At 40.4% G+C, this 25887-nt stretch overlaps 1 protein-coding gene and 1 long non-coding RNA gene across 2 annotated transcripts in view; both read right to left on the reverse strand.

Annotated features, from left to right (window-relative positions):
• LOC113017307 (NACHT, LRR and PYD domains-containing protein 12-like) overlaps nt 1-25887 on the reverse strand; it is a 113765-nt gene that overhangs the window by 9744 nt on the left and 78134 nt on the right. The gene's annotated exons all lie outside the window — the stretch shown is intronic.
• LOC113017309 (uncharacterized) lies at nt 638-1905 on the reverse strand. The gene is made up of 2 exons (XR_003271440.1): nt 1639-1905; nt 638-1383 (listed from the first exon to the last, which is right to left on the reverse strand). It is a non-coding gene; the product is annotated as an uncharacterized LOC113017309 (long non-coding RNA).

Raw genomic sequence — 25887 nt, forward strand, 5'->3', positions numbered from 1 at the left:
TCTTCAGCTCGTTCTTCACAAAAGTGATGATGTTGTCCTCCAGCAGCTGGAACAGAATATTTATGAATGAGCCAATCAGACTGAAATCATGGAGCCAAACATCAGATCCATGTTGGACACACTGACGATCCACTGGTCTACAAAGAGCAGCATGGAGATGACTGTGAACAGAACAGATGTAACAGTAGTTGTTGTACATGTACAGACCATAAATATGGAGTCCAGCTGTGTTTGATGCTGCTGGGCAGACTGACCACTGGGAACCTCTGAGCTCTGCTGGTCCACTCTGTGGAGGAACCATGAAGGATTAGATCAACACAGGATAAAGATCCAGGAGTTTCTGCTCAAATAACTTCATCTGAATCAAGTCTGTCAAGTTTTAAACTCTCAGATTGTGAACATATCAGTAATTTTCAGTCTGTTTTCATGGACGTCCTTTCAGTGGTGATGTCAGGGATGATTTTGAAGAAGCTCATCAAACTGAACCATCAGCAGATCACTGCTCCAAAACCAGAACATGATCCGAGTCTCCCTCCACCACCAGAACACCAGCTTTACTAACGTGGTAGATCAGTGTAGTACAGATCAATAACTGATGAGTCATTTGATCAAAATCACTGAGTGCTTCACGTCTGACCCTCTGATGCTTCTGTAGACATTTTGCATATTTAATGAATGTCTGACAGTTTTACATTCATTCTATGAACACAGTGGAAATGTTGTGTTATAGTCTCCATGTTGTTTCCAGCATCATAAATTCTTAAGTTCAGAAAATTAGATTCTTTCTTCACAGCTGAAAAACAACAACATTTATTCTCTATTGAAATCTGCATCGTCCACTCCAAAGGTCACAATCTGAAGGTAACATCTGGTTTTGTTCCCTGTGGTTAACTCTGAGCATCAGTATGGTGGGATTTATCCACTACATCCACACCACTGTGGTTCAGTGTTGTCCTGATGGAGTAACAGCAGCCAGTATGATCCAGGCTTTAGCTGCTGGGTCTCTGTGTGACCTCTCAGACTGTTTAACAGATCAGACACAAAGAGAATCAGAGCAGCTCTGTTCTTTAAAGACAAACATGAACCCACTCAGGTCACACTTTCCCCACAGATATGAGCATCACTGTCCTCAAACAGCAAATGACCAAGTCGAACATTTGGATCTTTTCTCTTTCATTCTTTTCTTTTTAATGAATCTTTGTAACAATCTGAGGATGTTTCAGGTCATATTTATCCAGGAAACACAAACATGTAAAGGAGTCATCACAGCTCTCTGACCTCGTTGCTCCAGGTTCACCACTGAAGCCTGGAGGATTTAGAGGTTTGGACCAGTCACTCCTCACAGACGGACAGCTGGACCCTGCAGACTGTGACCTCTGACCTCTGCAGACACAAACATGATTGAAGCAGCTGTGATCACACAGACTGCAGATAATGCAGCTGTTTCCTGTCAGTAACATCCTCTTAGATTAGAGTTCAGCTTTTTACAGGAAAACTGGACAAAACTGATTTTTGTTACAAACTCATTTTCATTTCCTCTCAGCTCACAAACACAGTCAGACAATCAACCAGAGTCAACACTGATTATAATGTCAGTGCAGAATTATTTCTGTTACTCAGTGAGTTCAGCTCTCTGACCTCGTTGCTCCAGGTTCACCACTGAAGTCTGGCTGTTGACCTTTGGACCGGTCACTCCTCACAGACGGACAGCTGGACCCTGCAGACTCTGCTCTGTCCTCCTCTTCCTCCATCATCATCTTCAGTCAGTCTGAGAGGTAAACCACAAACACTCAGTGAGTTCACATTAACAGGAGGAACTGAGTTACAGTCGCTGACCTCTGACCTGTCATGTAACCTAGAAACCAGGTCACATGATTCACATCAGCTCACACACACTTTCTACCTGTAGAGGAAACACAAATCATTCATGTGCACATCAGCTGAAATCCTCCTTTCATCATGTGTGCTGTCCAAACATCAGCTGCTTCTTTCCTGCTTCATCTCAGTGTCAGCTGGATGCAGTCAGACAGCAGTGTGAGGCAGAGGAAGCTGCCATCAGCTGCTCTGCTATCAGTCCACTAGATGGAGCCTGAAGCACACACGATGCATTCACTGACACACACTGAGTCACTGTGACTGGAAGCTTCAGTCAGTCCAACACGTGTGAACATTTTAAACCTTTCAGTTGATGGACTACTTTTAATTAACTGCTTTAGTCCACTTACAATGAAAATTTAAAAAATCTTGTTCATGACGTGTGTAGTATGTTAACACTATTGGAAGGAAAAAAAAAACTTGAACTTCAATTTTGAAAACACAACTTTCTTTTTTTTTTATAAAGCTCTGACTTGTATTATGAGTCTGTGGTCTGGGAGAGAGTCTGTAACTCTGTCTGCAACATACAGTAAATAATGACCAATGTTGGTGATAGAGGATTTTTATTATGCAATATGATCAAGTATAATCAAATGTGCTTTATATTCAAATACAATATAATCAAGTGTGTTTTATTTTCTAGTGTTCATATATTTTCACGTAACTGAGTCTATTTGTTAACACAAACGCAATGTATTCTTTTTTAGTATCTGTGATGTCAGATAAGCATGATAAACTTCTGTATTCTTTACCCCAGTCTGAAAGGTCAGACAGGTTGAGATAATGCCTGAACTCTCCTCCTGTAACTGAAAAGAGGAAGTACTATGTAATCAGTTTCTTACCCTATAAATAAAGGAACAAGACATGCATTCTGTGTGTGTGATTTTGCTGAGAGGCACACACCCATGCGCATGTCTTAAAACTCTCTGATTTGGTCTGCAAGTGTCTTATTTTCTCTTACTTGTGAAAATAAATGTCAAAACCCCTGACATTTTAATTGGTCCTTCGAGCGCGGATAACTAACTCTTATTTTTAACGTCTAGTTTTCCACAGACGGTCTTCATCGATCCTGACGTCGTGTTGCCTGCGCTGGAAAAAACCTGTGCACAGTAAAGGAGAAAAACCGGGACCATTCGATCTCTGGTCAGCGTCTTATACAGGCCCCACGGCGCCAGGACCAGATGAACCGAATTCAAAACGCAGCGCCACAGTAAGGTGAATATGAAACACTGCATTCCACCAAGCGCTAAAATACGTTGATATTGGGATTTTCCATCAAAATAGTGTGTAAACCTGGGAGCGCCGACAGATCTCAGTCCAAGAGCGAAATTCTCAGTCCATAAGGGGACTTGGAGAAATCGCTATTAAAAGTTCCGGTTGCTTTGGGAAAGCAGCTGCAACGGAACAGGTAGAAGGTTGCACAATAAAAATACGGAAAATCTCAATAAAAATTATAAAAGCGCACTCTAATTGTGTTAACTAAGAGGAGTGAGTTGTCATTTACGACCCAATACGTGGTCGAACCGCTCCTAAAGTTGTTTTCCTGTGTACACTCACGAACTGGTTGGACTGGGAAATCGGTTGTGCGTCATCACGTAAAATCAATAACCGCTCTCTCGAATAGCGGGAAAGTAGAAGCCTGTTATTGATAACCGTCCCACTCCTTCGTACCAGTGAAGGTGTCACAGTTCTGACGTAATTAGTTCAAAATGGGTAATTCTAAAACTAAAGTAAAATTAACAGCAGATGAAGAGTGGTTAGAAAAAAAAACTATTCAAATGCAGGAATAGTCAGTGCAAAAAGGTGGAGAAATACAAAATAAAATATATTGTCCAGCTTGGCAAGGCAAATGCACCCCTGATTTAATAAATGCTTTAAAAACCGCTTTGCAAAAAGAGCTATATGTGGAAAAAAGTCAGAAGCCAAACCAGCAGTTGTAATATATGTGAAAGGTGTGCCGTTAAAAAAAATGTTTTGAGACACAGGAGCTTGTAAAACTGTTTTAACTGTAGAAATCCCAAATGTAACATTCTCAAAAAAACACTATAATTGTGAAATCAGCCTCAGGTCATGTGACAAAACAGCATCTAACCGATCCCCTTTTTATGTCACATAGAGATAGTGGCCGTGGCTGCAAAAATCAGTGCATTTATGACCCATCATGCCCAGATTGTATGAAATAAATAAAAGGAAATCATTCATATGAAGACCTTTTCTATAAAAAAAAAAGAGAGATGCATAAGGTAGATTAAGGCTGTGTCATTGTTCAGCCAAGGAAAGTGTGTGAAAAGATAAATGTTTCCATCCTGGAGGTGGGTGAGACTGCAGCTCATTCACGTCCTTGATGGATACAAAATAAAATATAATAATAAACTACTTGGTTCGACATGCAACAGAGAGAATGCATGTGACTGAAGGTTGGATCTGAGATGAGGCAAACAGAAGACCAGTCTAAAAGTAGGCACAAACCTGTTCAGAGATGAAGCAAATTGTACAGATTGGATGAACTATAAATTATCTGTTTGCTGAGTAAGATGATCCTAACTATTAAATTGTCTCAGTAGTAGTATAGTGATATACACTAATAAAATATTGTAATATACTATTGTTACTATATAGAGAGAAAAAGATGATGATATTAATAATGATATAAAATTAATATTGACAAGAAGTATCCTAGTCAGTATGATGTGAGATGGACAATTGTTATGAAGTAGTCTGCATCAAGCTTAAGGTTTGCTCAAACTCAGTATAATGACATATGAGATGAAGAAAATAAAGGCAATATTTGAACCAATTAGGTGCATAGAGGCACTTAACCTGTTTGAAAACCTGTCATTTATCCTAGATAAATATTACTGAGATACAGAGCACATCTATAATAACAACTAATAAGCCAAACCCTGTAGATAATAACTAAACCTACAGGATTATGAAGCTGAATTAAATATGTGGACACTGCTAAGTTGATGAGCATGTTACACATTTTTTTTTATCTTTGTTTTATTTGTTTTTTAGAGCAGAGGCTGCATGCTATTAAAAGCCCACACATGCAGCTGTCTGTGAGCTCAGTTTTTCCCTGACACTTCTGCTTTGTTTCTGACAGCATTTTTCTTTGTCTTTTTGTGTCCTGACTCATGTATGTTTTTGTTTTTTTGATTATTTTGTTGGTTTGGAAACAAATTTGTGCCAATACTTGTGGATTACGGTGACACATAGTGATTAGGCATATGATTTACAAATGCATATGATTTACAAATACCCAGTTTTAGAACTGTGAGCTATGAACAATGCAAAGTTTAGGAAAAAAAATATATATACACAAAACAAAAAAACTTCAAAGTTTGAAATATGTAAGATGTGTGAATTCTTTGAAAAACTAGAAGGTATCTAAAAATGCCTCAAGTGAAAATGAGATTCTCTAATGACACTCTGATAGTTAGGTCAGCATCAGGGCCAGAAGGCCTGTGAAACCACAATAACCTTTGAGTGCAGAAGCAAAGGAAGGAATTAGGCCAGTAATAGCAGACATGCAGAAAGCAGGTATTCTCGTGAAAACTAATAAAGCCACGTGTAATACACCAATTTTTCCAGTAAAAAAGGCCAATACTGGAAAATATCGCCTAGTTCATGACCTAAGAGCAATAAATGAGGTAACAGAGCAAATACCTCCAGTGGTTGCAAATCCACACACCATTTTAAATCAAGTAACACCAAAGGAACAATGGTTCTCGGTGATTGACCTCTCAAATGCATTTTTCTCTGTTCCTCTACACCAAGATTCACAGAATCTATTTGGATTTACTTTTGATAATGAAAAATACAGCATACCACAGTCTACCTTCACAGGCGTTTTTGTAGATGGCTCTGAATCTAAAAAATAAAGTTATTAGAAGTGATAATGTTGCCAAAGGAACTAGCACTATGCAAATGTGCAGCTCATCAAAAGGATGACACAGACATCACTAAAGGAAATAACTTTGCTGACAAAGCAGCCAAAGCAGCTGCAGAAAAACACATTGATGTCTTAACAACAAAAACCATAGATTTAATACCACTAGAAATACTAGCAGATGCACAGAAGACAGCATCACTGGGTGAACAAAAATCTTGGTTGAAAGATGGAGCAGAATTAAAAAATAATCTCATGATGTGCAATGGCAAACCAGTGCTTCTAAAATCTTTGCATAAAACCGCCGTTTTAGTGACTCATTCGTAAACTCACGTGTCATAAGGTGGGATGATTCATATACTTAATAAATCAATCACAGAAACAATGATGGCAGAATGGATAAAAAAAAAAACTATTTGAGAATAAAGAGGTGATATTGGATAATCAGCTGCCGAGTAATCTATCTCCAGTCTCTTGCAGGTTGAACCCCGGTGATTGGATTCTGATTAAAGTCCTCCAGCAAAAGAACTGGAGTGCTCCAAGGTGGGAGGGGCCCTTCCAGGTGTTGCTTACTACACCGACAGCTTGTAAAATTGCGGAACGACCGTCCTGGATCCACCAAAAGTCACTGTAAAAAAGTGAGTGACAATCCAGACGTTTAGACGCCGGTTCCCCTGGATCTCTAGGTGATCTACCGGTGGAGGAAGGGCTGATTGGGTATATCCCGCCTCTTCACTTTGCTGGTAGTCCACTCACCAGAGGTTTTAGGTGTACTAGGTCACCATGAAGAAATTTGTCCTCATAGTAGCTGGCATAGCGCTCCTAGTGAGCCTACTGATGTTCACCTGGAAGGACGAAGACCCACAGCACCACCTGCAGAAAAAATGGTCGTATGACAACTCACACCTGAAGGAGATAGACAAAGAACACAACCACCCGTGGCTGAACAATGCATGGTACAGGTATGTCCATGACAGAGTGCACGGAGAAGGCAATGCCACAAACTGCTACGTCTGCTCACATCTGCCCACAACAGCACTTCATGCCACAGTGTATGGAAAGGCCCCAACTAAGGCCGAAGCCCTATGCATATATGACAAGGCCATTACCGGAAACTGCTCAACACCAGGAAATCCAGTGATGGTAATAGGCGGATCCATAAAGGACCAAAACAGCAACACATGCCACGATACAACACAATACATAGTCCCACAGAGTGTGAAGGCTCTAATCTACAACATTACAAACTGCACCCAACGGTACCCAAATATAAACTATACCTGCAATGCAGCCCACTGGGTGCATATGAATGTTAGCCACAAACAACTGAAATCATTCTCAGTTGTCCTGCCACCCGACATACAACACCCAGTGTGTTTTAACTTCACAGGAGAAACCGGCCAGACAGGTACGCCCCAGGGTCTGAAGAAATTATGAAAAAATGGAAACTGCTCCATGATCCTGACGGCACCAGACTGGGATGGCAACGGCTCATCAACAGGTACATACTGGGTGCAGGGCGCAGCCTGGGCGTGTGGGCAGAAAGTCTATTTCATGCTACCACCAAACAGCACCGGACTCTGCGCCCCTGTTCTGGTATCTGACCACACCTTCAAAATTACAGCGGAACCACACCAGACGAGACGCAAGAGGAGCACTACAGACGTGCAACCTCACGACTCGATCTGGGGAACTGACGTGCCAGATGAATTCAAGCTATGGACCAAAGGACAAAAAGTAATGCTTTCTCTATTCCCGTGGGCAGGAAATGCCAAAAACATGCTCAGGATAGAGACACTCGACTACCGTTTTGGACTGTTTCTGAATGCTTCAACAAAGATCAACAAGGCTCAGAATGAAGAAATCGATGCAGTGCGCATCACAATAATGCAACACCGAGTCGCATTGGACGTGATACTAGCCGAGAAAGGAGGCTTATGTGTGCTCTTCAACACGACTTGCTGCACATACATTCCTGATAATGTGCACTCCAACAATATGACTGACGCACTGGACGTGCTGCGACAACTGAGTCAAGCTCAACGACAGGACTACATCACTGGTGAAGAGGACTGGCTCACATGGCTTCTTAGTGGGTCATGGAAGACATTGCTTATTAAAGGACTAATGCTCATTGGAGTACTTCTCATACTCCTTTGCTTATTCTCAACATGCATATTGCCCTGTGTCCACAGAATGGTAAACAATATGTTCACCACAAAACTACTAGCATATGTCTCCCTACCCCAATACGAACCACAAGCAGAGATTGAACTTGAAGAAGATGAATTTTAACTGATGATCATGTATGTTTTCACCAAATGACATGCAAGTTGAAAATGTGACTAACAAGTGACTATGCATTGATTAAACCTGTGAAAAATATTAACAACAGGAGGGAATGATAGAGGATTTTTATTATGCAATATGATCAAGTATAATCAAATGTGCTTTATATTCAAATACAATATAATCAAGTGTGTTTTATTTTCTAGTGTTCATATATTTTCACGTAACTGAGTCTATTTGTTAACACAAACGCAATGTATTCTTTTTTAGTATCTGTGATGTCAGATAAGCATGATAAACTTCTGTATTCTTTACCCCAGTCTGAAAGGTCAGACAGGTTGAGATAATGCCTGAACTCTCCTCCTGTAACTGAAAAGAGGAAGTACTATGTAATCAGTTTCTTACCCTATAAATAAAGGAACAAGACATGCATTCTGTGTGTGTGATTTTGCTGAGAGGCACACACCCATGCGCATGTCTTAAAACTCTCTGATTTGGTCTGCAAGTGTCTTATTTTCTCTTACTTGTGAAAATAAATGTCAAAACCCCTGACAGTTGGGCAGTTAATTATATAGTTACTTCTTCAAAAAAGTAACTGAGTTATGCAAACAAAGTTTTTTGCAGCTGTTTACCTAAAAATGCAGCCAAGGTGTTTTTTTTAAAATAAACATTTCAAACTATTTACAGAACAATCAGCTGTTCTGCATCAAATCTGATGCCACACAAATTATTTGTGCCGCTCCAAAAAATAATTCCTGTCCTCTATGAGATGAAGGAGAACAACAGCCTGATACCTGCAGGCCTGACAGCAGCAGATGTATCACTGCTGTAACACCTGTAACACTCAGCAGTCGCCTCATTGTTCTGACACACACAACAACACTATTGACTACACTACACACTAACTACACACTAACTACACACTAACTACACAAGATTTGCTCTAAACGTCTCAAATCTCTCACATCTCAAAACACCGCCGTCACTCCGTTTCTTAACAACTAAATGCCATGTTTTGATTGGTTTACTTTAATTTCAATTCAGGTTAGAATTCTTTTTGTGTGCGCAACACAGATTTTCTCTGCGCAGAGACCGTGCCAACAGTGCGCAATTCAGAATCAGAATCAGAATCAGAAAGGGGTTTATTGCCAAATGTTGAGCAGGTTTACAACATTAGGAAATTGCTGCGGTGCTTCAGTGCAAACATAGTGTCATAAATTGCGCTTAAATAGACATGAAAAAAATAAAAGTAGGAATAAGAATTAAAAGTGCTACGTAGAAAGATATGTGCATGAGATATACATGAGATATATACATGAGAATAAGAATTAAGAGTGCTGCGTAGAAAGATATATACATGAGTGCAGGTGGTGATCAGTGCCAAACATGGAATGATGCAGTGACACAGCGTAGGGTCCTGTGTTTGTGGCGGGGACAGTCATACGGTTATTGTTCATGTGTCCAACAGCAGAGGGGAAGAAACTGTTCTTATGGCGAGAGGTTCTGGTGCGAATGGACCGAAGCCTCCTGCCTGAGGGGAGCAGGTCAAACAGACTGTGTCCAGGGTGAGAAGGGTCAGCTGAGATCCGAGCTGCACGCCCCAGTGTCCTGGAGGTGTACAGGTCCTGCAGAGATGGGAGTCTGCAGCCAATCACCTTCTCAGCAGAGCGCACAACACGCTGCAGTCTCTGTTTGTCCCTGATAGTGGCTCCAGCGTACCACACGGTGATGGAGGAGGTGAGGATGGACTCGATGATTGCAGTGTAGAACTGCATCATCGTCCGTGTTGGCAGGTTGAATTGCGCACGTGCGCAGCTTAGAGGGAACATTGCTCACAAGGTGACTACCAATAAAAATGAGTGTGCTTCACTGTCAGAGCTACGGTGATTCAACCAGTAGGTCGAATGACTTGATAATAAAAATGTTTATTTGATGCTTTGCATTGAGGCGCATTGTTGAATTTGCAGGGACACAATAACCACAGATCAGTTGTTCAAACCACTACAGTAGGGAGCCATGTTATGAATAATAATAATACTAATAATAATGTTAATTTAAGTAATTGTTTTTGACTGAACATCACATATAATGTAACAAGCAGAAAATTCAGGTTAAGTGCATTATCAGCATTTGGAGGAGCTCCTTATCCTTCACTGCTCACCTCTTACAAAGTGTTCACACAGTTTGCTAGCCTCTGTCAGCCTGCTAGCTATGCTAACAAGTCTACTACACACACTTGACTCGGTCACATGACAGACAGCAGAGATAGCTGCTCTGCTAGCTAAGCTAACTCATGTTAAAGGTCAAAGAAATGAGGCGATGCTGCTGGGAGTTACGTCACAGACTAGCAGAATTTAGTTATTCAGCATAATATTTAATCCTTATTATCTCCTCCTCTCACCTCTGTTTACATCTAAAAACAAGAAAATTTAGCCAACAGTTTATTAGCTTTGGTGAAATTATAAACAGGCATCAGCGCGGTCACCTATACTGTCCTTTAATGCTAGAGCAGCAGGAACACCAGTTAATCTAAAATCTCCTTTTCTCTCTGAAACAAAGTGACAGCAGACTGAGTCAAAGACAGAAACCTTATTTAAACACCAAATATTCACTTCCTGATCCAGGATTCAAAGAGGACGTTGAACTTACTCAGCTTCTTCCAATGAACGTCTTCACTCTGTAGCTCTCTGCTGTCTGGACCAGGTCTGTGTAGAAACAGAGAAAATCCTCTGCTTCTTCTCTGTCAGCAGTCGTCTGTGTCTGCAGGCTGCGTCACATTAAACACTTCACACCAGCAAAGACTCTGAAGCTCACAGGTCAAAGGTCAGCTGCTGCACCTTTTGTGATATTAATTTGATCAATAATTAACCTGCAGCAGGTTTCTGCTCCAACTCCAACACACAGAAAACAACCCTGAGAACGAATCAGATGGTGTGTGGGTGTGTCTGCAGGCTTCAATAGATGAGCATTAAACACTCAGCAAAGAGGCTGAAGCTCACAGGTCAAAGCTCAGCTGCTGCACCCAGTTATGAGTTTAAATAAATCATTAATCATGATCTTTTCCCTCTCAGCACTTTCACTTGGCCTTGGAGTGTTTTGACGGAGCTACACTGTATGTTTCAAATGTTGTAAATAAATTGGGAGTTAGGGCTGGGCAATATGGCCTAAAATCCATATCGCGGTATAATTTGAAGCATGTGCGGTAACGATATATATCGCGATATATTCTTTTCTTCTGTATAACATATTTTCCACACTATAAGGACTTACAATCCTTTAATTTTCTCAAAAATCAAGAGTGTGTCTTATGTATGAATTCTGGTTGTGCTTCGTGACCTCGAACCGATTTTGGCTGCAGAAATCTGTTAAAAATGTTTTAGCACAACTTTGGTAAGCCGCACTGCTTGATGGATCGTCAGAGCATTACGGCTGCCGTGGTGAGGAGCTTCACGGAGTAATCTGGGTCCAAAACTCCGACAGCTTCAGGTCCCAAAGTCAAACGAACACTGAGAGTTAAAAACGGTCTAAATTCTTTCATCTTTAATAAAATCATCAGCGTTGCTGCTTTAGCAGATGTAACAATTAAGTTTAATATCCATGAAAACAGAATTTATTAAATTTAACGGAGTTAGAAGTTAACAGGAAGTTAGCGCGCTAGTTTACACCTAAACATTTCATACCATGTTCTGACTGAGATTTTTGAAACTAATTCAAACAGCTCTGCTACCACTTCCAACATAAATGAAGACAGAAAACTAAACAGCAGTGGCGTTTGCAGGGTTACTGAAGTTGGACTACCTGGTATATAATGTTGTGCTACGTGATTGCTAGCGACACAGCTATGTTAGCATAACATTAGCACAGTGAAGCTGGAGGATGAACGCCAACTTTTTTTCCACTCGATAAAAGTTAACGTGAGGGATTCTGGTGGTCAAGGACAAATGCAATCGCATAGCAGGATGCTGTACACGGGCCAAACTTCAGTCAGGAGAACAACTGAAATCATCCATCCACAATACGAGGTTAGTTATGATTCGTCTCGGAACTGAGGACGCCATCATCTACCTGCTCAATCGTGTCTACACCCATCTGGACCAGCCGGCGAGCACTGTGAGGGTCATGTTTTTTGACTTTTCCAGTGCTTTCAACACCATCAGGCCGACCCTCCTGGGTGATAAGTTAGCAGCGATGCAGGTGGATGCTTCTCTGGTGTCCTGGATTGTTGATTACCTGACAGGAAGACCACAATATGTACGTCTCCCACAGTGTGTGTCTGACAAGGTGATCAGCAACACAGGGGTACCACAGGGGACTGTCCTCTCCCCCTTCCTCTTCACCCTCTACACCACAGACTTCAGCCACTGCACAGAGACCTCCATCTTCAGAAGTTTTCTGATGACTCTGCGGTGGTTGGATGCATCAGCAGGGATGATGAGACAGAGTACCGGGCTGTGGTCGACTCCTTTGTCACGTGGTGTGAGCAGAATCATCTGCAGCTCAACGTGGCAAAGACCAAGGAACTGATCGTGGACTTCAGGAAGACCAGGAAACACTTGACCCCTGTTTCAATCCAGGGGGTCAGTGTTGACATTGTGGAGGACTATAAATACCTTGGAGTACACATTGACAATAAACTGGACTGGGCTAAAAACACCACAGCACTTTACAGGAAGGGCCAGAGTCGTCTCTATTTTTTGAGGCGACTGAGGTCCTTCAACATCTGCCAGAAAATGCTGAGGATTTTCTATGAGTCTGTTGTGGCCAGTGCGATCCTCTATGCTGTTGCATGCTGGGGGAGCAGGCTGAGGGTCGCAGATGCCAACAGACTTAATAAACTAATCCGTAAGGCCAGCAATGTTGTGGGGATGGAGCTGGACTCCCTCAAGGTGGTGTCGGAGAGGCGGATGCTGTCCAAGATAAAGACAATGTTGGATAACACCTCCGACCCACTCCATGACATGCTGGTCAGTCACAGGAGCACGTTCAGTGAGAGACTGAGATTACCGAAAAGCACCACTGAACGACACAGGAAATCATTCCTGCCTGCCTGTCTGTCTTGTCTTAATGTTGGTTTAAAATGGAGCACTGTAACAAAAAATAATTTCCCCCAGGGATCAATAAAGTATTCTGATTCTGATTCTGATTAATATACTGCAACAACATGGGAATAGAGCAGCTGCGAGAGAATTCAACATTAATGAATCAATGTTACGGAAGTGGAGGAAGTGCAGTTTTTGGCTTTCCCCGTATTTCAAAAGTGCTTTATCTCTTTGTTATGACTGTCGCCCGCCATAATTTGAAGAGGATAATGGTTGGTCGTGTCCAAATTCATGGGCTGCATCCTCCTGAGGCCGCATTTGTAGACCGATTACGTCACAGCGACGCGCCGAAGGCTGTCCAAATTCGTAGACTCCTCCGAATGCAGCCGACAAATGCGTCCTCCTTTTCCCCGAATTTGAAGGATGGGTCGGGTGTGTCCTTCGTGGCCTACCATATCCCAGAATTCATAGCGCGGCCCAGCCAAACTCCAGTTTCCAACAATGGCGGCCGCTACTAAGTTTTAAAATTACTCATACTAATCTTTCTGTGTCACAAAATAAACTTTTAACATATTTTCATGCGAGAAAGTAGCTGTGTAAACGTCAAATATCTGCTCGGTTTATCAAGGTATCGCATATTTGCAAAAGTGCTTCGACGTTTTCGGAGACGTCTGCTACCCAGCTAGCCGAGAACGGCACAACTCCCGGCACATCATTTTCAGATCACCGCGGACTATCGCTGCTCGATTTAAACGTAATGTATAAGTCACTTAGACAACCTAAAAATTTTATTGTTGGGCTTTTTTTCAGTGTTTTGTTTCTTCGTGAGTAAATCGGTTTGGCTAAGATTAAAGTTATTAGATTAGATTAGATAAAATAAAACTTTATTAATCCCCCGGGTGGGTTCCTCCTTGGTTTTTACACAGCTGACTAAACGTGAAACAGAAAACTGATTAAACAGAAGTATGAGACAGTCGAGAATTTACGCCAGTGTCCTGTTATATTTTAGATAGCAAGGAGCAGACGGCTGAGTTTATTAAACTCCACCGAGACAGCGGTGACGCTAATCTGAAGGCTAGACCGTCCAATTTCACGGCCGTTTACTTCCGGCCTACTCGACCTTCTGAGGACCCGGCCCACGTAGACCGCGAAGGCTGGGTCCTCAGGAGGATGCAGCCCATGAATTTGGACACGACCAGCGTAGCCGCTGCAATGCTTTAGACCAAAAAAGGCACAGCTTGATGACATCATCAACATGCGCTATCGCGATAGAGCGATATATATATATATATATATTAGGGGTGCAACGATATTCGTATCGATATTGAACCGTTCGATACAGTGCTTTCGGTTCGGTACGCATATGTATCGAACAATACAAATTTTTTTCAATTTTTTTTTTTTTTTTTTTTTTTTTGTGTCCCGTTTGGATCTATAGCCATCAGAATTGTTGTCTTGAGGCCAAGAAAGATGCCAAGAGGATTTATTTTAAGTGGATCATCATATTGGTCCATTTGATTGACCTTTATTATAATTATGAATTTATTTTATTTTCAGTTGCAAACGGGACAGACATGACTGTGGGATAGGACAGGGGGAAAGAATGAAAGAAAGAGGGGGAGAGAAAGAAAGAAAACCAAAGGGGAGGAAAAAAAAAAGAACAATACAAAATTTGTAATTTATTTTATCAACTTTCCTTCTGACGATGCTGTCTGTGTTGAGCGCTCAGTGAATCTGCATTTGACTACTCCGCCTAGGCTCGAGAGTGCAGCCTAGGCAGAGTAGTCGAACGCAGATTCACTGAGCACTCAACACAGACAGCATGGTCAGAAGGAAGAGCGCAGGGCAAGCTAGCGAGACAGAAGTGGACCTCCCCACCCTCATTCAGATCTGGCGTTTGGAATTATTTTGGTTTTCATGTGACGTATGACCCTGAAGGTAAGCGAGTCATGGACTAAAGTAAAACAGTATGTTGGATGTGCCATGCAATGCTCAATTACATGGGTGGGAGCTAGTGTGTTAGCGCAGTTAGCTCGTTAACGTGTTGGCCGTCTAGCCCCTCTGTATAGGGTAGCTCGTTAATGGAGATTTGCCGTGTTGTGGCGTTAAGGTTATTTCAACGAGATTAACCTGAAAGCACTAGTGGGAACACAACGAATATGACTGCACATTTACACCGACATCATCCTAGTGCAAAGACAAAAAACAAGCATGCATGCTACAAACTTTAGCCGAGTCATTTAGACAGCTGTTAGCACAGGATTCTCCTTATGGAGACCTGATATGTTTAATATGCTGCTGAGAATATAGCCCAGAAGAAGCGGATAGTATAGCTTTTATTTTGGAAAGAGACATTTCTCTGTAATAAACTCTCTTTTCCAAAGATGAGTGATTCCTCAATCAGATACAGGGCTCGCAATATCGCTAGCCCGATGTCCCGGGGCTATCTCTGCCCTGCCTGTCGGGCTATTGTAGGAAGGAAAAATATATGTCAATGCTTTTGCATTCTTTCAGAAATGTAGCTGGGTAATTATGTCATTGGGTGAGCCACTGTCAATATGTGACATATTGAAATCGTGTTTGAATTTGCGCTTGTTTTTTTTGCTTTCACTTTGCAATCGCGCGAACTGTGTATAGAGAGCGACAGCACTGATCTGTGAGTGATGATAATTTGTGCACCAATTCCTCTGACATCGTCTTATTAATTGTTAGCTTACTATGCAAACATGACAAGTGAAATCTCCCGCAGCTTAAACATGTGAGAGGTTGATCGCGCAGAGAATCGCTGAGCTTATGTGAGTGCGCGTGTAAAAGCAGCAGGATATATATTTTAGTTCTGCTGAGCCAAATAAGACAGGTCAGGGTGAAGAAGTGACAGCCAAAGAAAAGCTTACCACAAAACGGAGAAGTTATGACAAATCAGACTATAAGGCAAAAAGAAAGTGCAGCTTTATGGTTTCATGGACAAAAGAATTTCTGTGGCTGCAATATGACGAGCTAAAAAACAACACGCACAAGGGTTAGGGTTAAATTTAAAAACTGTACTTTTGTGTTAAAATATATATTTATAATTTTAATAAATGACAAATTAAAAAGGCATGAACATTTTTTTTGTATCGAAAAAATATCGAACCGTGACACCAAAGTATCGAACCGAACTGTGAATTTTGTGTATCGTTGCACCCCTAATATATATATATTTATTTTTTTTATTTTTATTTTTTTTATTAGTAATATAAACATACAAACAAAATGCACCATATATTACAGATTCAGAGAATAGACCTTTCTTACATATTAGGAACTTTCATGCATAGTGAAAATAAAATACAAAGATGGGGTCACATAATTCAACAAATTATTAACTCACTAAATCAAAATCTTCTATAAAGGAAATAAAAGAAGCAGCCTTTTTCTTCTTAACTAAAGTCAAAGATTTAACCAACAGGTTTAAGTCGTTTTTCCAGTAAGCTAGTGTTGGTTTAGTCTTAAAAAAACGACATTTATGTATAAAATGCTTGCACAAGATTAATAACACATTAACACCATAATTAGCTTTCTTTTCTTTCAAAAACACTCCAAACATTATCATATTTAGGGTAAATGGGGTAATTTGAATCCCCTTGGAATAAAGCCAGGTATGAAAATCCAACCAAAATATTTGTATAAAATTGCACAAAAAGAATAGATGATCCAAATCCTCCTCTTCTGTTTCACAAAATGCACAATTACCTGTTTCTATTTTGAATCTATCACTAAGGAGTCTATTTGTCGGGTAAATTTTATTCAAGATTTTAAATTGGACTTCTTTCCCTTTAGGAGGGATAGGGAAGGTGATATAATCAGTTCTTATTTTTTCAATTTCTTTCCTTTGGAAATCTTTTAATATGTAATTACGTCTAAGTAAATTTGAAGAATAAAGACTCCTTAATGAAGATCTAAGAAACTTATTGTTGCAATTAACATCACAAAATCGAATACCATCTATATATAATTGCCTTAATTTGGGGGAGATGTCAGAATATATTATATCATTTACAACTATGTTTTTAAGTGACAATGGAATGGATTTTATAACCCGATTAAATTTACTTTTAGAACATTGGATATTAAACTTCTGGCAAAAATCTTGATGTCCTAGAACATGTCCTTCCTCATCTACAAAATGGGCAATTGCCCAAACACCTTTTGATAACCAATCTTGAATAAAAATAGATTTTCTGTTTATCAGCATATATCTATTGTTCCAAATTGGGCTATTATGTGGAGTGAAATTATGTTTAAATAACATTTTCCAATAAAGAAGGACCTGTTTATGGAATTCAGAGAGTTTAGCAGGTAGCTTAGTAATTTCAAAGTCACACTTTAGGAGAAAGTCAATACCCCCCAGTGTGTTGAAGACCTTATTTGGTATAAAAAACCAAATGGAGTGTGGATTATTTAGGAAGGATTTTAACCATTTAAGTTTCAAAACACCATTCATTACATCAAAATCAATTGCGTTTCCACCGCCTTCAATGTATGGTTTAACCAAATCATCTTTAGATATATAATGGCACTTATTCCTCCAAAAAAAATTAAAATTCAAGCCATTAATTGTCTTAATAACTTTATTCGATATTGATAAAGAGTAAGCTGGATATATAAATCTAGATAAACTATCCATTTTGGTTAATAATATTCTTCCAAAATTTGTGATGTCTCTCTGTAACCATTTATTTAAGATTGTCTTACATTTGTCAACATTATCTAAAATATTTACTTTTTCTAAGACTTTGTGATCTTTTGAAATTGTGATGCCCAAATATTTTACCTCCTTCTTCACCTTTATATCGTACAGTAATTGTGAATTACACTCTTTTAATGCCAATAATTCACATTTATTTAAATTTAACTTTAAGCCTGAAGCTTTTGAGAATGTAGCGATTATTTGTTTTACCAGGGGGATCTGATGTTCGTTTTTTAAGAAAAGAGTAGTGTCATCTGCAAGTTGACTAATTATTAAAAGATTATCCATAATCTCAATTCCAACAACGCTGCTGTTTTTAATTAGAATTGCGACCATCTCCACAACCATTATGAACAACAACGGAGAGCTTCCACACCCTTGCCTAATTCCTCTTTTAACGCTAAACCTTTTACCAGTGCCATAGCCTAATGACACAGAGCTATTTATATCATTATACAGTATAGCTACACTGAACAAAAATATAAACGCAACACTTTTGTTACTGCTCCCATTCCCCATGGGTTGGACGTAGAGACCTAAAATTCATTCCAGATACACAATATAACCATCCCTCCCAAACAGTGGTCACAAATCAGTCCAAATGTGTGGTAGTGGGCACATCTGCTATATTAAGATAATCCATCCCACCTCACAGGTGTGCCACATCAGGATGCTGATCTGACATCATGAGTAGTGCACAGGTGTACCTCAGACTGCCCACAACAAAAGGCCACCCTGGAATGTGCAGTTTTTTGCGCTATTGGGGGTCTGGGGACCCAGAACCGGTCAGTATCTGGTGTGACCACCATTTGCCTCATGCAGTGCAACACATCGTCGCATGGAGTCTATCAGATTGTCAATTGTGGCCTGTGGAATGTTGGTCCACTCCACTTCAATGGCTGTGCGAGGTTGTTGGATATTCGTGGGAACTGGTACACGCTGTCGTATACGCCGGTCAAGCACATCCCGAACATGCTCAGTGGGTGACATGTCCGGTGAGTATGCTGGCCATGCAAGAACTGGGACATTCTCAGCTGCCATCTGCCCTGAACAATGTGAACCATGATTCATCCGTGAAGCGCACACCTCTCCAACGTGCCAGACGCCATCGAATGTGAGCATTTGCCCACACAAGTCTGTTACGGCGACGAGCTGGAGTCAGGTCAAGACCCCGATGAGGACGACGGGCATGCAGTTGAGCGTCCCTGAGACGGTTTCTGACAGTTTGTGCAGAAATTGTTTGGTTGTGCAAACCAATTGTTCCAGCAGCTGTCTGGGTGGCTGGTCTCAGACGATCTTGGAGGTGAACCTGCTGGATGTGGAGGTCCTGGGCTGGTGTGGTTACACGAGGTCTGCGGTTGTGAGGCTGGTTGGATGTGCTGCCATATTCTCTGAAACGCCTGTGGAGACGGCTTATGGTTGAGAAATGAACATTCAATGAACGGGCGACAGATCTGGTTGACATTCCTGCTGTCAGCATGCCAATTGCACGCTCCCTCATTGCTTGTGGCATCTGTGGCATTTTGCTGTGAGACAAAACTGTACATTCCAGGGTGGCCTTTTGTTGTGGGCAGTCTGAGGTACACCTGTGCACTACTCATGATGTCAGATCAGCATCCTGATGTGGCACACCTGTGAGGTGGGATGGATTATCTCAATATAGCAGATGTGCCCACTACCACACATTTGGACTGATTTGTGACCACTGTTTGGGAGGGATGGTTATATTGTGTATCTGGAATGAATTTTAGGTCTCTACGTCCATCCCATGGGGAATGGGAGCAAAAACAAAAGTGTTGCGTTTATATTTTTGTTCAGTGTATTATCTTCCTAAATTTATCCCCAAATCCAAATCGAGTTAGTGTTTCTAAAATAAAAGGATGTTCTACTGAATCGAAAGCTTTATAAAAGTCCAAGAAAAGAATAAAACTGTCATCACTAATTAGATCATTGTAGTCCAGTAAGTCTAAAACCAATCTGATATTATTATGAATGTTCCTGTCTTTCAAAAACCCTGATTGTGTCTCACTAATTATACTTGAAACCCCTTGTTTGAGCCTTGTTGCAACTGAGCTAGAGAAAATTTTATAATCTGTATTTAATAAAGTTATGGGCCTTAAGTTATCCAATTGTCGTTTATCTTTGTTTGGTTTAGGAATTAATGTAATTAATCCTTGTTTCATGCTAGACATCAATTCTCCCTTTTCAATACTGGCCAGTATAGCTTTGAATAAAATTTCCCGTAAGTCTTCCCAAAAAAATTGGAAGAAATTAACTGTAAGCCCATCTGGACCAGGGGATTTATTAAGTGCCATTTTCTTAACAGATGCATCTAACTCTTCAATTCTGAAGTCAGATTCACATAATTCCTTAAATGATTCATCAATTTTAGGGATCAGATTATCTATTTGATCAAAAAAGACATCACAATCTGCTTGGGAGAACTGTGAGGAGTATAAATTGGAATAGAATGTATAAATTTCATTCTCCAAAATTTTAGGGTCGTCACATTCAATGCCATCAATTAACAGAGAAGATATAAAATTTCTTTTCTGTCTGCTCTTTTCTAAATTAAAAAAATATGAAGAATTTCTTTCCCCCTCCTCAATCCACTTGGCCCGTGAACGCATAAAAGCTCCTTCTGCTTTATTTAGGTAGAGCTGATCTAATTTAGTTTGCAACTCCATAAGTTTACTCCTTTCTTGGGTATTTAGATCATCTTTACTACAGCAATAAGTAATTTCTTGGAATAATTTACATTCATATTCTCTTTGCTTTTGACTTATGGTTTTACTGAATTGAATACTAAATTCTCTAATTTTGAATTTAATGAATTCCCATTTACTGGTATAGCCTACAATTAGATGATCAGCCATAATATCTTTTATAATTTTTCTGACTATGTCGCAGTAGTCTTCATTTTGTAAAAGTTTGGCATTGAACTTCCAATAAGTTCTTTTATTTGATTGTCTAATTTCCGATTCTAAGCACAGTTCAATAAAGCAATGATCAGATAGAGGTGCATTTGACATCACAACTTTTACAGTGTGCCTAAGAATGATGTCACTTCCTAGCCAATAGTCTATTCTAGATTTACAAGCTCCATTTGGTTTAAACCAAGAAAAGCTCTTAAATCCTGGATTTCTTACTCTCCAAATATCTGTCAAGTTGTTATTTATCAAAAAATCTATAATTAGGTTATTTTTTTGTGGTCTACCTGTCCTTGAGGGCCATCTATCAGTCCATTCATCAGGAGTCATGTTCCAATCACCACCCATTAAAATGTATTCTGTAGGGTATCGATCTTTAAGTTCAAAAATATTTGAAGTTATATCTTCTAACATAATTTTATTCTGACTTTCATTATTATATCCATAAACGTTGACTAAAATGAAAAACAAACTTTCAACTCTCATTACAGCAATCAACCAATGACCATTCAAGTCAGTCCGTTGTAGTACAAGATCCCCGGGAAAGTTATTGAATAAAATTGCTACACCCCCCGACCTCGTTGAGCCATGGCTAAACAGGATTTTGCTACCCCATTGGTTTGACCAAAAAGATACATCACTATCAGATGAATGAGTCTCTTGTAGAAAAATACAGTTTGATTTTTTACTTTTGCAGTACAACAATAAGGCTTTTCTTTTAACAGATTCTCTTAAACCCCTAACATTTAAAGAACCAAAACAAATGTTAACATTCAACATGAACTATAGACAGAATATCACTCACCACGTGAGAAAAAGAAGGAAAAAAAGTACTAAATGCTGAGCTCCTTAGACCGCGAACAAGTTTCCACTATTTCAGTTTTTGTCATTTTTAGTTCTCCTGTCTTTCCTCAACTTTGCGTCCATCAATGAAGGCATGTGGACCACGAAAGTAGGCTCGTTTACCCACACGTCTTGCTTCCTCCACCAGAGGCCATAGGCGCTGTCGATCTTGTATGTCCTCCTGCGGCAACATCTCTGCGAAACTGATGCCTTCTTGCTTGCAGGTTGAAGAGTCTTTGGTGCGCCTCCACAACTCTTCTTTAATTCACCTCTGTGTGAATAGAATAATGATGTTTCTGTTTCTGCCATCAACTCATTTCCCTAAACGGTGGACAATATCAACGGCCTCTTCTAAGTTCAAGTCAGGGGCAATCTTCTGAAGCGTTTGCAAAACCTTCACTCTAATGTTTTCATCTTTGTCTTCCTTCATCCCTTTCAGTTTTAGGCACCACCTCATTCGGTAGCGCTCCTGTTCTCTCACTCTTCTTTTCAAGTCTTCATTGTCTTTAAGCAGCTGTTCATTCGCATTTGCCAGTTTAACAACTTTCAGTTTGCAATCAACTATCTCTGCAGCATTAAACTCTACAGCCTTAGCCAAGCTGGCAACCATAGCTGCACTTTGTCTGTTTTGTTCCTTGATATCCTCCAGTTGTGCTTCAAATTTTTTGTCAAGTCCCATAATGGCTTCAAAAATAGTTTTATTGGAGATATCGTCTTCCTTCTCTGAAGATTTTGTTCTTTTCTCCTCTGGCGGTTGTTTTGAAGGAGTTGGCGGCGCCGAGTCTGCTCCCCGTTCTCGCTTGTTTAAGCCCACGTTGGCAGCTTCAGTGTTAGCATAGCCATGGTCACTGACTTTAGCATGCGACGACGTCTTAACATTGGGGTTTGACGGCACAAATTGCAGCTTTGCATTCTTAATAACCTTTTGGGCATCCATAGTTATAATTCGAGTGGAAAGAGAATGAAGTTACTTAGTAAATTTTGCGGTCTTTCGGAGCTCCTGAAAAAAACACGACTGTTCAAGCCGCCATCTTGGTGCCTCCCGATAGAGCGATATAGTCAGAGGCCCTTTCTCAATTCTAAGTACGCAAGTATGTACTCGCGTTTTCGGCGAGACCGGATTTGCCGAGACCGCACGGGAGCACGGACTTGCCGGAAACGGGAGCACGGACTCGCGATTTGTACAATTGGAACACCGGCATACTTGATGATGTCACAGGTCCAGAGTTTTTACTGCCGTCCCCTCTTAATTTAACTGTGAGTAATATGTTATGAAGCTTAACTTTAATCACAGCCAAACCGGTTTACTCAGGAACAAATAAAACACTGAAATAAGCCAAACATTAACATTTAGAAGTGATCTAAGTGACTTATATATCATGTTTAACCTCAGTGGTGAAATCTCTATTAATAAAAATAGTGTACATGTACATACGTGTACATACCTTAATAAAAGGGGTGAAAACGATGTGCTGGGAGTCCGCTGTTCTCGCCGGCTCTAATGATCCTTGACCTCGCTGTCTGCTATGGAGCTGGCGGGTCACAGACGTCTCCGAAAACGTCGGAGCGCGTTTGGAAATATATGATATCTTGATAAATCGAGCAGATATTTGAAGTTTACACAGCTACATTCTCGCTTGAAATAACTTAAATGTTTATTTTGTGACCCAGAAAGAGTAATATTTAAAAGTTTTCAGCCCCGCTCGTCCGCCATTGCCGCGTTTGAGTTTTGGACGAAATGCATTCTGGGATATTTAGCTGTACAAAGTCCACACAAGTCACCACCGATGCATGCTCGATAAAAAGGGCGGAGCGAGAACTCGGCTTGATGCGTACTTCGAATTGGAACAGTACTTGGTCTCCGACTGATGACGTATCACGAGTAGACGAGAACGCAAGTACGCACATTGAGAAAGGGCCAAAATCTCTATGTTATCTCCTGAGAACAAATAATATGATGTGGGTGTGTCTGCAGGCTTCAGCACTGTGAGCATTAAACACAATAAAAGACTCACAAGTTCCTGCTCAAAGGTCAGCTGCCTTCAGATCAATCATTAACCTGCAGCAGGTTGTGGCCTGATGTGTTTGTAAGAGTTTCACTTTCAGGAGGAGAAGATTTAAACGAGTCACACAAATGTGAACTACAAAGTCTGTGACACACAATTTAGTGCAAACTGCATGAAATCTGACCTGAAGAAATCCAGTCTTCTGCCTGTTGTGGTTGTGACAGCTGCTCGTAGGAGAGTTTGTTTGTAGGAGGTGGAGATGTTCTCAGATCAAGTGCGTAATCGTCTCTTTGTGTAGACGCTAAAAGCTGTGAGCCAAAACTCTCTGCTCTGAAACTCTTCACTCAGTCCTCACGCTGAGAGTTTAGAGGCTGAACTTCTTGTTCCTCCATAACACTTTTCATGAAACAGCAGAAATGAGCTTGTGTTTCTCAGCAGTGCGCACACAGAGAACCGATCCTCTCTGCTCAGTCTGAACAAATCAAAGTGAAACGTCAGTGAAAACACAGCTGCTGATCAAACTGTGTCAGATTAATGTCTCAATGTTTCACTGTGAGGTTAAAAAATACATAAAAATGATTTAAAGAAGTAGGAGGCAGATTTTCACAATAAGAGCACTTTGTTTTTAATTCAGTTAATGTCAAACTGTCATCAACACCTCTGTGTCGTCTCCGTCTCTGAGCAGATTCAGGCATTACTCAAATAATAAAGGCTTTTTTTCACTATTATACTTTTCATTAGTCTCCAGGTTGATGATTATAAACAGAATTATTAAAGTTTTTATCATTTCAGGCTGAAAATCAACATGAATTTGGTTCTAATCAAAGAAGCTCCTTTAATGTGTGTCATTAAAATCCTCACACAGACTTAAAAAGGCGACATTAACATTAAAATAAATGAAAGAAGCTTCAGCTGAGAGCTTCATGCAGTCATCATCAGCAGCTCATAGCAGTCACAGCTCTTTATTACGCAGCTTTGCAGGAATTAAAGTGGCTGAAGTGTCAGAGTTTGTGTGAGAAGCTGCTTCATGGACAGCTGTACACACGTCTTTATTATTTCTTCATAAATCAAACACACAGGTTTGTCTGCAGATGATTTAAAGTGTGTCGTTGTGCAGTTAAAGCTGTTTGTGTGACGCCCTGACCTCCTGTGAATGAAACAGCCAATCAGATCCATCAGAGAGAGAGCAGGAAGTGTTGTGTGTTTGTGACAGAACAAGGAAACAGTGATGATGATGAACATAAAGGTCCTCTGATGTTTCCTGTTACAGTAACGCTTGTTCATCTGTTGCTCTCCTACACTTTCCTATAAATAAAGGAGAAAAAGTCCATTTAGTTTCATTTCCTACAGCTCAGAGTTACACTTCACATTCCTGCAGTCACATCAAAAAGCTTCACTTTGGTCCAACATCTACATGTTAACATGAAACACAGACAGACTCAGAACATCTGGAACATCTGCACTTTGACCCAAACTGTTATAGCCAGGATATTTTATTTTATTTATTTATATTCTGCCTATTAGCTTAGCACAACAACAAAAAGGCGCTCTCTCACCCAGGAAACACGCAGAGAGAGAGAGCATCACCCTGTAACCATGAACCATGGTAACCGTAATGCTGCCGACTGGAACATAAGAACATCACAGCTGTCAATATATATATATATATATATATATATATATATATATATATATATATATATATGCCTCTCCCCACCGCAGGGAAAAGGGTAACACCACCTGGGTCTGGGTGCAGTTCCCCCCTCCAGGGGCAAGGGTACCTAGACCCGGTTCGTAGAGTACGCTTGGGGAGTGTGATCGTGTATACAACGTCTCTTTATGTCTGTCTCCACGTTGGTTGAGTGTGGAGTAAGTGCACATGAGAGCATGAGGGTGGGAATGGATGTTTGTATCTGTGTGTGCCTGTATGTCTGTGTCTATATGTCAGGTTGGGTATCAGACGCCACCTCTCTGGGGACATCTCGGGCACTCCAAGGTTTGGAGGCCTATCTCCACCCACCACCACTTCCCCTGCCAGTAATGTTATTACTGGCAGGGGAAGTATTTAGTATTTAATATTTAGTATTTACTGTCATATTCCCATATATCATTGTGATGTTGTTTATTCTATTATTCTTGTTTTCTTCTGCTTGTTTTCTTTTTTTTTTTCTCAACAGGTGATCCAGGTGATCGATAGATGCATTTTTTTTCTGCCCATTCTGTTGGTTTTTGTTTTTTGCCCTTCTCCCCCGTCCCTCTTCTCAGCTGTTTCTCTTTCCCTCTT

This window comes from Astatotilapia calliptera, unplaced genomic scaffold (genome assembly GCF_900246225.1).
Source record: "Astatotilapia calliptera unplaced genomic scaffold, fAstCal1.2 U_scaffold_10, whole genome shotgun sequence".
In the NCBI taxonomy this organism is placed as follows: domain Eukaryota; kingdom Metazoa; phylum Chordata; class Actinopteri; order Cichliformes; family Cichlidae; genus Astatotilapia; species Astatotilapia calliptera.